The sequence below is a fragment of the Pleurodeles waltl genome, chromosome 4_1 (genome assembly GCF_031143425.1).
Source record: "Pleurodeles waltl isolate 20211129_DDA chromosome 4_1, aPleWal1.hap1.20221129, whole genome shotgun sequence".
NCBI lineage: Eukaryota > Metazoa > Chordata > Amphibia > Caudata > Salamandridae > Pleurodeles > Pleurodeles waltl.
This window is the reverse complement of record NC_090442.1, coordinates 789,585,455-789,599,878: the sequence shown is the minus strand read 5'-3', so window position 1 is coordinate 789,599,878 and position 14,424 is coordinate 789,585,455.

The following is a 14,424-nucleotide window of genomic DNA, read 5'->3' as shown; positions in this document are numbered from 1 at the left end:
GGAGCTGTCCGAGAATGGTTATGGTGTGGACGGAAATATTTAGGGCATTAGTTGTGATGGTGCAACTTAGTAATATCCATACTCCGGAGATGGCGATCCCACTGCAATTTTGTTAAATTTTAAGTTTGGGTTTATTTAAGAACAGCAAAAAAGAAAACAGCATTGCAATAAGTAATATGAGTCCTAGTAATAATAGAATAAGAGTATTGAGCATAAAATACAGTGCATGAAGTAAATAAATGCTAAAAATGTATACAAATGAAGGAAGAAAAAAATTAAACACTGTAAGAAACTGTCTAAATACATAAAGAATATTTGGGGTGCAGGGAAAAAGAAAGACAATATGTGACTACAATTTATAAATTTGAAAAATGTGAACAGCAAACAAACAGTAGATGTTATCAAAAGAAAGGAAAATAAACATTGTATATATAAGTTTTATTAAATCCTATACGTCATCTTAATAACACAAAAAAGGATAATCGGGTGAAACTCAAGGCGGCTTCTTAGTAGTAAGCTTAGTAGTAAGCCTAAACAAAATACTGAAAGAATAGTATGCACAGCCGACATGTCTACAGTAGTATAAAATGAAATGAAAAAAGTAATAAATCAGATATTGGGGAGAATAAGAATTTTGATTATTGAAAAAGGGAGAGAAGTGAAGGGAGGAGAGAAAACTGGAGAGAAATATTAGGGAAAATAAGAATTGTTTTTTATTAGAATAGAAAGTGGGAAGGGGTAGTAGAGAGGAAAACATGGAAATAGGGCTAACAAAGTATGACTAGAAAAAGAAACCTTAGTAACAATTTTGCAAAACAGGACAGGACAGTACAGGTCATACAAATGACGACAGAGAACAATACCTACAAAACACAGTACGAGAGGAAGGGTGGTAACACCGGAACACGATAGCCACAGCATCCAAACTCCAGAGGAAGGCAAGGTGGTGATGATTTAGATGCGAATATCACATAACAGTGAGACTGTAGGGAAATGAAATGTGAGGACGGATACCTGTGTCATAAGAAGAGAAACATAAAGAAATTATGCCGTGTTATAATGAAACAAACAATATCTTAGAAGTAAAAGACAAGAGAAACTAATAACTCAGGAAAGTGTAATAAAAAACGGAAAAACAGACATAAGAACAAATGAAATTCAAGTAATTCTTGAAGTGTCCATATCCTCTCTTCCATGCTCTTAAAGACATTTCTTAAGTGTGACAGGCTCCTCATAAGTAGTTGTCTTGTCTTTATACATTACCTTAAACAAGCGTGGATGAATTAGGCCAAATCTAGCGTTTATGGCTCTCAACTGAAGACGCAAATCCAAGAATTGATTTTGGGGATCTGCAGTGACTTTAGCCGCATTTTGGGAGAAAAATAATCTATGGCCGTCCCAGATGATTTGCTTTTTAGCTATAACAGCAAATATTACTTGTAAAAGGTCTGTATACTGCAAGAAAAACAAAATAACTCCAGCAGAAATTCTGGAGTCAAGTCTATGAGCTCTCTGTATGTTGAGGTGAGTAGTTGTAGACATATCCAGACGTTTTGGGAGAAAAGATTGAAAGTAGACAGTTGAAGCAGAGCCCTCTGTGTTTTCAGGAAGTCCATAAATGCGGAGGGTATTCCTTCGGTTGCAGTTTTCAAGATCCTCGGTGTGCTTTTTAAGTAAAGGGATCTACTACTCTAGATGAGAAACACAGTGCACTGAAGGGTGTTAGACCTGACAGCCTTAAGAGGATCATCTCCCAACTTTTTGCATGCCTCCCTCCACTTTTCTAACACTGTTTTTGCTGGTTTTAGGACTCTGCGCACTTTACCACTGCTAACCAATGCTAAAGAGCATATGTTCTCCCCCTTAAACATGGTATCATTGGTTCCCAATTGGCAAGTGTGATTTACTTGTAAGTCTCTAGTAAAGTGCACTACATGTGCCCAGGGCCTGTGAATTGAATGCTAGTAGAGGGCCTGCAGCACTGGTTGTGCCACCCACATAAGTAGCTCCTTAACCATGTCTCAGGCCAGACATTGCAAGGCCTATGTGAGCAGTTTCACTGCCACTTCGACTTGGCATTGAAAAGTACTGTCAGGCCTTAAACTCCCCTTTTTCTACATATAAGTCACCTCTAAGGTAGGCCCTAGGTAATCCATACGGCAGGGTGAGATGTAGGTAAAAAGCAGGACATATACAGGTGTGTTTTATATGTCCTGGTAGTGGAAAACTCCGAAATGTGTTTTCCACTACTGTGAGGCCTGCTCCTTTCATAGGCTAGCATTAGGGCTGCCTTCACATACTGGTTGAGTGGTAGATTCTGATCACACAGGGGTAAACAGGTCATGTTTAGTATGGCCAGAATGGTAATAGAAAATCCTGCTTATTAGTGAGGTTGGATTTTATATTACTATTTTAGAAATGCCACTTTTAGAAAGTGAGCATTTCTCTGCACTTAAAATCCACTGTGCCTTACAGCCTGTCTCCAATCCACGTCTGGGCTCGGCTGGTTGACAGCTCCCTTGTGCCTTTCACCCCGGCAATCACAAACACAGGATACTCAGTCACACCTTCACTCATCTGCATACTGAATGGGTCTTCCTCGGCTGGAAGGGTGGCAAGCCTGAAACTTCCATTTCAAAGGCTAGTGGCCTGCCCTCACACAATGGACTGCCAAACCCCCTACAGGGACCCCGGCAGACAGACCTGTACTGAAAGGGGACCTTGTGCACTTCAAAACCACTCTTTGTAGCCTCCCCCACTTCAAAGGCATTTTTGGGTATCTAACTGGGTCCCTGACCCCACCAAATGAGACACTTCTTGACCTGAACTTGCAACCTGTCAAGAGGAACTGCCTGGCTGCCCAAAGGACTCATCTGGGCTTTGCTGAGAAGGACTGCTGCCCTGCTGTTGCCCTGCTGCCTTGCTGCCCTCTGACTTTGCTGAGAAGTGCTCTCCAAGAGCTCAGATTGAGCTTGCCTCCTGTTTTCTGAAGTCTCAGGGCCAAAAAGAATTAATCTCTTGAAGGAACTCCTTGTGTGCTGAAAATCGACACACAGCCTGCCGGAAACGACGAACAGCCTGCCTTGCAATGAGAAAATTGCTGCACAGCTGAGCCGGAATCACGCAACCCAACTACCCGAGTGAAGATTCGATGCAGCACCTGCCTTGCGGCTGGAAATGCGACGCACAGCCCTACCGAATAGACACACAGACGAATCGGAATGACACAGCCCGACTTCCTGAGTGAAGAATCGATACAGTGCCTGTCGCACAGCAGAAAATTTGACGCATCGCCATACCGGATTGACGCAATGCCTGTGACTTCATCCTGCTGGCCTAGTATTTCCACGTATCGCCCCTAGGTGTTAAAAAGATCCCCACATCGAAGTGAGGAACCAAGACTGTGCACCAGAAATCGACCCAAAGCCCCTTGCAGCATGGAAAGAAGTGACGCATCGACTGATGCACACCCTATTTTTCCACGCATCTCCTCCTCTGCTCCATGTGTGTTATCTTTGACGCAAACCAGGTACTTTGTGTGATCAAGAGACAACTGTTGATTTCTAAGAATTAAGACTTTTTTTAATCTTGCAAAAGTGTAATTTCAACTTGTGCTTATTGAATCTTTATTGGTTTGACCTTAATTTAACCAAATAAATATCAGATATTTTTCTAAACCTGTGTATTTTTTGTGTTTTCACTGTGTTACTGTATGATTTATTGCACAAACACTGTACACATTGCCTTCTCAATTAAGCCTGACGGCTCAGTGCCAAGCTACAAGAGGGTAGGCACAGGATAATTTGGATTGTGTGTGACTTACCCTGCCTAGGATTGTGGTCCCTATTTGGACACAGGTGAATACCTCTGCCAACTAGAGACCCCATTTCTAACAAAGGCTGTCTGTTTTTTTGCTCTACTATACTATACTATTCTATACTGTACTATAAAAATATAATTTTGAAGTTCATGGGAAGACTGCAAAGTGCACACTGTCCATTTTCAATTGAAAAGGAAAAAGTTTCTGTGAAGAAAAATAAGGGGAAGAGAAGCATATTTCCCTTTTTATATATATACATACATATGGATATATATATCTATATCCATATATATATATATATATATATATATATATATATATACACATATATATATATATATATATATATATTTTTTTTTCAGTTGGTTTTCCTAAATCTGTGAAGGTGCAGTGATTGAATTAGTTAATTCATTAAGGAGCATGCCAACTCGGAAATTGCAGTATTAGGTGAGTACTACACTTACTGCCTATCAAAATGGCGGGTGCAACCTTGCATTGTGAGGCAAACTTCCCCGGAGTTGGCCCTGAGCTGCTAGAGGATGAAATGGAGCAGGAAAGGGTTCTGATGACTCAACAGGTGTCCCGGGGGAGACACAGCACAGTCTCCTCATCAGGCAAGCCTCGGAGCAGCCTTAGCGGGCAGGAAGTTCCCCGTGCCCGCCACAGGTTCAGTCAGGCGCCGCCATCTTTGTTGGGATTGAAACTACATCCCTCTGCAATCTCACAGATGGGTTTCATTGCCCTATGTTAGCCAAAGGGCATGTGGCAATTTGCTAGGTGGCACTTAGGCCTCCCATGTTTTAGGCATGGATCAGAGCTATGGCATGTTGCACCACAAAGATGGAAGAAGAGTATATCAAAATTTTACTCCCAAATGCGCAACCTCCTTACAGATCATACATGTGAGGTAGAGACATGGAGTGAAAATCATTGAACTGGGCTATGGTGGGTTGTGTGTGGGACAGAAGGGTTGATTGACAATAGTTATGTAATATATATATAATTGCGGATTCAAGATTATTGGCGAAGCATGTATGCGCCAGTTAGATACTTGTAAATTGTGCTGAATATTGGATTTTTTTATATATGTTCAAAAATAAAATAATAAAAAAATACACACACACAATGACCAAAACAAATTTTCAAAACAAAATAACTACTTTGGGAGCTTGTTTTAATAAAAAGTATGCTGAGCAAGGTCATAATAAAACTTTACTTTCATTGCTACCGCTATACAGCATTTTTGGATACAGGTTAAAGGTGTTAGGGGGATTGAAAGTAGTTACAAAGAGACTACACACAGTAAGGCTGGACGATGGGCTGCCGTTTCACATAAAATTTTAAAAAGTAGTTGAAACTCTTAAAAAATAAACGCTAAGAAACTGATTACAAGTGGCCATATCAAATCCATGTTTGCGCAGGGGCTGGAATTATCACTGGTGCGTACTGAATCGTACCCTGTAATGGTTGCAGGTCAAACGTGTCTATATTTACCAGGCAAAAAGTGCCTTGTAGAAACTGGCCCATTCTGAGAGCTACAACCTGTAATAGGCTACAATCATCACTTCGGATACATTGTTATCGAGTGGTAAATTTCAAACATTCTTGGCTCTGGGAAAGCCAGACAAATCCGGTGCTACTGTTGCCACTAAAAGCATCCAAAATAAAAAAAAGAATGCAGTAGAATTGTTTATAACATTACGGCCCATATTTATACTTTTTGACGCTAAACTGCGCTAACGCAGTTTAGCGTCAAAAAATTTTGCGCCGTCTAACGCCATTCTGAAGCGCCATGCGGGCGCCGTATTTATGGAATGGCGTTAGACGGCGCAATCAGACCGGCGCTGCCTGGTGTGCGTGGAAAAAAACCACGTAGACCAGGCAGCGCCGGCGTTGGGAAAAAATGACGTTAGGGCGTCTTAAAATGGCGCAAGTCAGGTTGACGCTAAAAAATCGTCTTAACCCGATTTGCGCCATTTTTTCGACGCCCAGACGCCATTTCATGACTCCTGTCTTAGTAAAGACAGGAGTCATGCCCCCTTGCCCAATGGCCATGCCCAGGGGACTTGTGTCCCCTGGGCATGGTCATTGGGCATAGTGGCATGTAGGGTGGCACAAATAAGGCCCCCCTATGCCACAAAAAAAATCAAAAAATTAAAAAAAAATATACTTACCTGAACTTACCTGTACTTCACTGGGATGGGTCCCTCCATCCTTGGGTGTCCTCCTGGGGTGGGCAGGGGTGGCAGGGGGGTCCCTGGGGGCAGGGGAGGGCACCTGTGGGCTCATTCTGAGCCCACAGGTCCCTTAACGCCTACCCTGACCCAGGCGTTAAATTCAGGCGCAAATGCGGGTTTTTTTGACCCGCCACCTCCCGGGCGTGATTTTTGCCCGGGAGTATAAATACGACGCATTTGCGTCGCCGTCATTTTTTTAGACGGGAACGCCTTCCTTGCATCTCATTAACGCAAGGAAGGCGTTCACGCTAAAAAATGACGCTCTTTCTTCATACTTTGGCGCTAGACGCGTCTAACGCCAAAGTATAAATATGGCGTTAGTTTTGCGCCGAATTTGCGTCGAAAAAAACGACGCTAATTCGGCGCAAACGGAGTATAAATACGGGCCCAAACAACTTTAGGTTTATTGGAAAGCAAGTAGGATGCAGCTGCTATACGTACGTTTTGACACAGTTACAAATCGCAAGGTAACTTAGTGCCAATGAATTAATGGAGCAAATACACACCGCCACCAAGAAAGGCAGAGAGGAAGGGTGTGTGTATGGCATGATAGATGACCAATGGAATAGATGGATAAGTGGGAAGCTTTAAGGACAGAGCTACAAAATGGATGGATAGACAAATACTTTGGAGGGGAGTAGAATGCAAACTGTGTGAGGACTGAGAGAGCAGTGGATTTAGTGAACTGTTGCAATTCTTCAATGGTTGATAACGTAATGGTGGATAGAAAATGAACGAGAACTTCAGACTGTCAAAGAACTATGCTTCAAGGTAGCGCACCATGCTGTGGATCTAACCTTTAAATGTAAACATGATATAGATGGATTGGACCAGTTGGATCTGAGTGAATGTCTACTGTTATTTTTAATAGGAAACTGTATACAGGGAGTGCAGAATTATTAGGCAAGTAGTAGTTTTGAGGATTCATTTTATTATTGAACAACAACCATGTTCTCAATGAACCCAAAAAACTCATTAATATCAAAGCTGAATATTTTTGGAAGTAGTTTGTAGTTTGTTTTTAGTTTTAGCTATGTTAGGGGGATATCTGTGTGTGCAGGTGACTATTACTGTGCATAATTATTAGGCAACTTAACAAAAAAAAATATATACCCATTTCAATTATTTATTATTACCAGTGAAACCAATATAACATCTCAACATTCACAAATATACATTTCTGACATTCAAAAACAAAACAAAAACAAATCAGTGACCAATATAGCCACCTTTCTTTGCAAGGACACTCAAAAGCCTGCCATCCATGGATTCTGTCAGTGTTTTGATCTGTTCACCATCAACATTGCGTGCAGCAGCAACCACAGCCTCCCAGACACTGTTCAGAGAGGTGTACTGTTTTCCCTCCTTGTAAATCTCACATTTGATGATGGACCACAGGTTCTCAATGGGGTTCAGATCAGGTGAACAAGGAGGCCATGTCATTAGATTTCCTTCTTTTATACCCTTTCTTGCCAGCCACGCTGTGGAGTACTTGGACGCGTGTGATGGAGCATTGTCCTGCATGAAAATCATGTTTTTCTTGAAGGATGCAGACTTCTTCCTGTACCACTGCTTGAAGAAGGTGTCTTCCAGGAACTGGCAGTAGGACTGGGAGTTGAGCTTGACTCCATCCTCAACCCGAAAAGGCCCCACAAGCTCATCTTTGATGATACCAGCCCAAACCAGTACTCCACCTCCACCTTGCTGGCGTCTGAGTCGGACTGGAGCTCTCTGCCCTTTACCAATCCAGCCACGGGCCCATCCATCTGGCCCATCAAGACTCACTCTCATTTCATCAGTCCATAAAACCTTAGAAAAATCAGTCTTGAGATATTTCTTGGCCCAGTCTTGACGTTTCAGCTTGTGTGTCTTGTTCAGTGGTGGTCGTCTTTCAGCCTTTCTTCCCTTGGCCATGTCTCTGAGTATTGCAGACCTTGTGCTTTTGGGCACTCCAGTGATGTTGCAGCTCTGAAATATGGCCAAACTGGTGGCAAGTGGCATCGTGGCAGCTGCACGCTTGACTTTTCTCAGTTCATGGGCAGTTATTTTGCGCCTTGGTTTTTCCACACGCTTCTTGCGACCCTGTTGGATATTTTGAATGAAACGCTTGATTGTTCGATGATCACGCTTCAGAAGCTTTGCAATTTTAAGAGTGCTGCATCCCTCTGCAAGATATCTCACTATTTTTGACTTTTCTGAGCCTGTCAAGTCCTTCTTTTGACCCATTTTGCCAAAGGAAAGGAAGTTGCCTAATAATTATGCACACCTGATATAGGGTGTTGATGTCATTAGACCACACCCCTTCTCATTACAGAGATGCACATCACCTAATATGCTTAATTGGTAGTAGGCTTTTGAGCCTATACAGCTTGGAGTAAGACAACATGCATAAAGAGGATGATGTGGTCAAAATACTAATTTGCCTAATAATTCTGCACTCCCTGTATAAACAGCAACATGTGTGCACATGAAGAGTTCCCTGGTGACTCTGGTCTTTTGATTTGAATTAAGCATTCTGATTCCCCAAAGCACGCTATTGATAGTAGTAATGTGCTTCCAATAATGGGATAGAAACATGTGAAAAGAATTATGCTTTTCTCCCTGGTAGTGCACTCTGTGACATTATCAGGTATTGCTGACAATTGTTTCTTATCTGTTAGTGCATCCGGATGTACAGTGTAGTGACAAGAAAGATGGCACCTGGCAGTCACACAACCTGAGTCACAACATAAAATGAAATGTCCTGTCATGTGTCTAATGTCATGGTCTTAATCACGTGGTATTTTATTTTCAGAAGGTTGACAGGAGAAATGACCATAAAACAAGTATTTCTCCTGTTACCTTCACATTGCACTGACCGAAGGTATCTATTTCTCCAGATTCAACTCTTGGAAGCGTCCTACCCCCTCGATATCCAAGTCGGCCTGAATATAGTTCAATATTGAAATTCTATACAACCACATCATGGTAATTAAAACTTAATTTCAAACTGTGCACAAGTCCTCCCGACTCTTTATTTTCATGTAGCCGAACCCCAATGAGTTTTCCAACAAATCTGCCCCAGGAATCATTATAGACGAATCGCAGACCATGGATCAGATTACACTCCCTCACATTCACTTCGGTGACAGGGTTCTTGGTTGAGTTGTCAGCATAAGAAAAGTAAATAGTGCAGTAACACTCGGAGTCACCTTATAGAAAATTGAATGAAAATGAACCAAAGGAATCATTCAACATGGAAGGGTGTGGGTTGGGTCTTCACTCCTGGCATAAAGTTATCAAGGAAGAAGGTGGGTGCCAAGGTTTGCAGAAGAGCACCATTTGCTCTATTCCACAACATTGTCTTCACTGTGTCACAGATCGCTTTGAAGTAAGTCGGGCTGGACAAAATTGTAGACTGTATGGTATAAAAGTTCCTATATTCTCTGGTGACATTTTCATCCACATCTCCTGTGAAGAAGAAGAAGAAGAAAAAGGGTGGTATAGTTTTGGGGGATTTGTACTCATCCAAGGTCACAGTGATGTTGATGCCTCTCCACTTTCGCCATTGGCCATGTAGTTCCTCAAAATCCTTCTTATAAGTTTTACTCTCATCCTCCAAGTCTTTCTTCCAGACTGCTGTATCTTCATCGTAGATGTCATTGCCATGCATCAACATTTCCTTGATGTTAGCCAGATGCATGTAAGACACTGTCACGGTCAGAGGAATCAAGTGATCTACATTACCTAAACGAACAAGTTGCCTGTGAAGATCACTGCAACAGCAACAATGCCACTCATGAGTGCCCCTTTCTCGTGGTTCCTTGCTTCTACATACTGCTGTATGGTTTAATGTAAGACATCAAGGCTATTTCTCATGTGGGTTACCTATGCAGCAAGGATTTTCTTGTCAATCATGTATTCCACTCGCTACTTAACAAGGGTCCAGACATCCACACTAGTCCTTGGGCAGGAGAGGCTGATAAGAAAACTGATAAACGTCCCCACGAGGATGCCCTCCACATCAGTGAATTCAACAACACCAGTAACCACTGTTTGATTCGATCTTTCTATGTATTACTTAGTTTAGGATTTAGAAAGATAGTCTGATTGTTCTCCAGTACGCAAACATTTTCTGGAGAGAAAACATACTGCTGAGACATGCTTCCAAAAAATACGTTGTAAAGTGTGCATCTCGCAGAAATGTGATATAGCATGCACATTTCTAATCACAATATATAGTCACAAATACGTTTTAGTTATCATTGCCAATTCTTGTGATGTGAGCATTTTAAATCATGTCATAGTTTCTCGGTGAGTATTCTTATACCATTTATGAGTGTTTTTAGCTGGCCAGTGTCAATACATTTTTTGATTTTCCTTCTCCATTAAGTATGCTTATTGATTAAAAAAACACAGAAGTCTACTTCTTGCATTGGTTACTCCCTGTTTGAAATTTGAGAGAAGGTGCCTGGACGAATATGGCTCCTTCCCTGGAATGCCTACCTTAGACTAAATATTTAGGGCCTCATTATGAGTTTGGCGGTCCCACCGCAAGACCACTATGGTGGTGTTTTTTTTTATCTCGGCAGACTGACAGTCCTTGGCCCATGTATTACAGGTTTTCCACAGGGCTGGAGTGGTGGACAGGCAGAGGCCTGTGCAATGGATCCATTGCCAGCCATGTGTTCCTGCTGTCAGCCCAGTTGGCAGCCTCGTCCTATGCACTATGCTGTGCATGGAACACAGGGCTCCCTCAAACCCGACATTTTTTGGGGGGCCCACATGGGCCACCACCTCCCCCTACATATGGCCGTACCCCCTGGGGAATCCCATTTTGAACCCCTTACCTCCCAGACCCCCAGGTTTACCATAGCGGTGAAGACCCCACTGCAAACCTGCCAGTCCAGCAGGATGTAATACCCATGGCGGTCCCAATCCCTGGATCTCTAACAATGACGCTGCAGTCAGGACTACAATGGCTCCTGGCATGCTAAACTATACCATGACTGGCGGACTTCTGGTGACCTGTAGGTGGTCCTGGGACCTCCCAACTCGTAATCAGGCCCTAAGGTTTTTAATTTCAGAAACTCTCTGAAAATATAGTACTACATTATCCCTGTAGATATTTCTACCTACACACCTCAGACTAGAAAACAACCTTCTTCATTTCAGAAAGTTAATGAAAACATACTTCTTCAACATAGACTATGGGTGATATCATTTTGTGATGACTACCAAATGTCTACTATGTCTTGATTTTGCTATTCTGCCAGCCAGTTACTGCCTTTAACATTTCAGGTTCACAAAGATATCATTGAATTGTTCAAGGCTTTACTGGCAAATTGACTGTCTCCCTACCAAAGCAATTTGTAATTTGTTCTCTCCTGATCTGTACCCCACCCAAGGTGATAGAAGAGTGCCACCTGATGGTATACAGCACTTTACAAAAATCCTATTTAACTACATAAACAGCACAATTGTTCATATCAGTAGTGCAGGTTTCTTGCTTCTGCATGTCAGTTTCAGCAAAAGATGATACAAGGGGATTGCATAGCAGAATATTGTCTGCAGAAGTATAATCTAAATATCTTCCATTGGATGTAAATTTAATTTTTATTAACCTTATTGTGGCAACGCATTTTCAGACGGTATTTAGGACCAATTTTTATGTCAGGCAATATTATAAGAATGACATTCCAGTGCAACGCCACATGAATCATGAACTTTGTGGACTACTATGCCACAACCATTCTGCCTCTAATACTCAGCACACCTTTAAGCCCTTACAGCCAGAGCTCAATGGAGGAACATCGCTCCTCCGCTGGAGAGCAGGAAAAATAAAATGGTAATAAAACAGATTTATTTTTGGTACTGGCAGCAGCCAAGTCTGAGGGCAGGGCAGAAGCAGGGAGGAATAGTGTCCACCAGTTTAAAGTGCGCATGTCACTTTGTCTGTCTGTCTTGAGATGGCCAGCCTGGCATGCGCACTTTAAACTCTCCATCGTAAGCTGTCTTAGACAGTTGGGTGGAGAACAACCCCACCCCCTTAGTGCCTTAAGGGGCATTACACCAGTGCACACCAGCCACTCTTGTTGCTTCTATCATGCTGCCTGAGCACCAGGAGAAAATCATCTGGATTGGTAGAGGAGAGTTGCTGGCTGGAGCTCTGGAAGCCTGTGCTGCCAAGATGAAAAGTAGCACTGAGCACGATGCAGTAGTTAAGTGAATCTTTTTGTTTTTTAAAACTCAGTTTAAGTCACAGACACGCACAGTGAGAAATTTACAGTGCCTTCAGTCCTAAGCTCTCAATCATGGCCCACTATAAACACTGTTTGAGAATGACCAGGAATGAAAGCTTTCACTAAGGGCACTGTTGGTTTTTGTTAGTGCCTGTCACTGGGTTACATATTCTCCCATAGCCCCATGTGTTTTGTCTGCCGCTGGCCGCCACTGCTTACAGAAAAATAAAATTAACAGCTGGTAGATTATATCTGCCTGACATGTTGAAGGTAAAACTATCTATTAAAGGTATGAGGTATGTTAATATTACGTTGGACATGTCGAAGCCTGAGAGTACTCAGTGAGCACCACTTTGAAATAATAATTTATAAATCACTTAATGCAAGGTATCATTTGGAGAAGCAAAATCATCATGATGACAAACAAGGAATGCAACAAGGACATACACACACAGCGTCGGGCCCATGAACTCTGATATAACAGCTATTCTCTTTGCATCCCCAGTGTCATTCTTGCAAAAGCATAACGCAGGTTCCTGAATCTCCATCCTCCTCTCAGCATGAGTCTAACGAAGATATGTGAGAGCTATGTGAGACTCAGGGTCCCCTCATCAGATTTTGCAGTGTGTCACCATAATTATGTATTGTCAGTGAACCCCTGCACTTTGTTCAAAACCACAATCAGCTGGCCTGCTATTCAGCCCTCTTTGCCCCTCCTATTACCACTGATTGCTCACATGTTTTCATTCCTTAGCCATTCACTCACCTTATCCTTCCTCATGACCACTGACTCCTCACATAAGCACTGCTACCTGTACTCTAACGCTTGTATTATCATTGGTGATGTAACACCTCCCTTCCTACAATTTCTGGCTATGCACCAGTTTCATTTCCCTGACAACCAACAATGTATCTGTTTACTTCCTATAACCTTCAACCAAGCATTTGGTCCTTTCCTATTAACCACTGACAGAGCTCCTAATCCTGGCCCAGCACAACTTGCAGTGCATTGGTTGTTCACCATTTACTTTCCGCAACTAACAAACAGTGAACTTTCTGCCCTTTCCACGAATAAAGACACTGTACCTATTTACGTCCTTTAACCAATAAGAGCACCTGTTCCCTTTCTATATCCACAGATAATGCACGTTCCAATCCCCCTATCCATAATGCTTACTGAGCATATGCTGAGCTCTCTACCGATAACCACTGACTGAGCCTGGTCTGAGATCCCTTATCACATTTTGAGATCTCTACTGATTACCAATAACTGAGCATGTTCCATTCTTGTACTGACTTATACGCTGACCCGTAATTGTTACCATCCCTCTTGTTCCTCTCATCTAACACTGAGAATGCACCTTGTCACTCAATGTAGCATTTAGGAGGCCATCCTCCAGCTGTCCCCTCATAAACCACTAACGATGTACTTACTTTCCCATACCCACTGATAATTTGCCTTCCCATAACCAATGACTGCATACCTTATCCCTTTGCAGTAAAACCATCTGCCAGCATGGTTTCATCCCCATAAACATTGAAAGAGCAGAGGTTTCCTCTTTTGACCACTGGCCTCATACCTGTTCTCTTCTGATGAACACTGGGAGAGCCCTTCTTTTCTTCCTCAAAATAGTGACTTTGCACATCTGTCCAAGTCTTGGTCTCTGAGAACACAATTCTTTGCTTTTGTTAGCCATTAATTTCACAATTGCTTCCTGCTGAATGGTTTCCTTCCTCTTCCCTTTGATGGTTTCAGCTGCTTCCTTCACATAACCATAAGGAGTAATATGTGCCCTTTCTTATTAATACTGGCTGTGTAGCTATTCCTAAAAAGCCCAACACCAAGCTGAGTAGGATAGAGGATGGCTTGATACATCTCAACATTTTGTGTAATTTCGCTCACAAACCCATGCCGTGCATGCATTGAGTAGGTCTAAAACAAGGCAACCTTTCTTAGTGTTGAAGTTTGCATTGACTGTATGCATGTTCAGTTGGTAATGCGTGAGGAATGTGACAATCTCTACAGAAATCAATAGATTCAGCACACAGCAAATGAACCAATGGTGAAAGTGAAAAACACCACATCATACCCTATTTGACCATTTTTCTATTTGAAGGAAGTTCTGGTGTACTAGCCCTGGGCCAC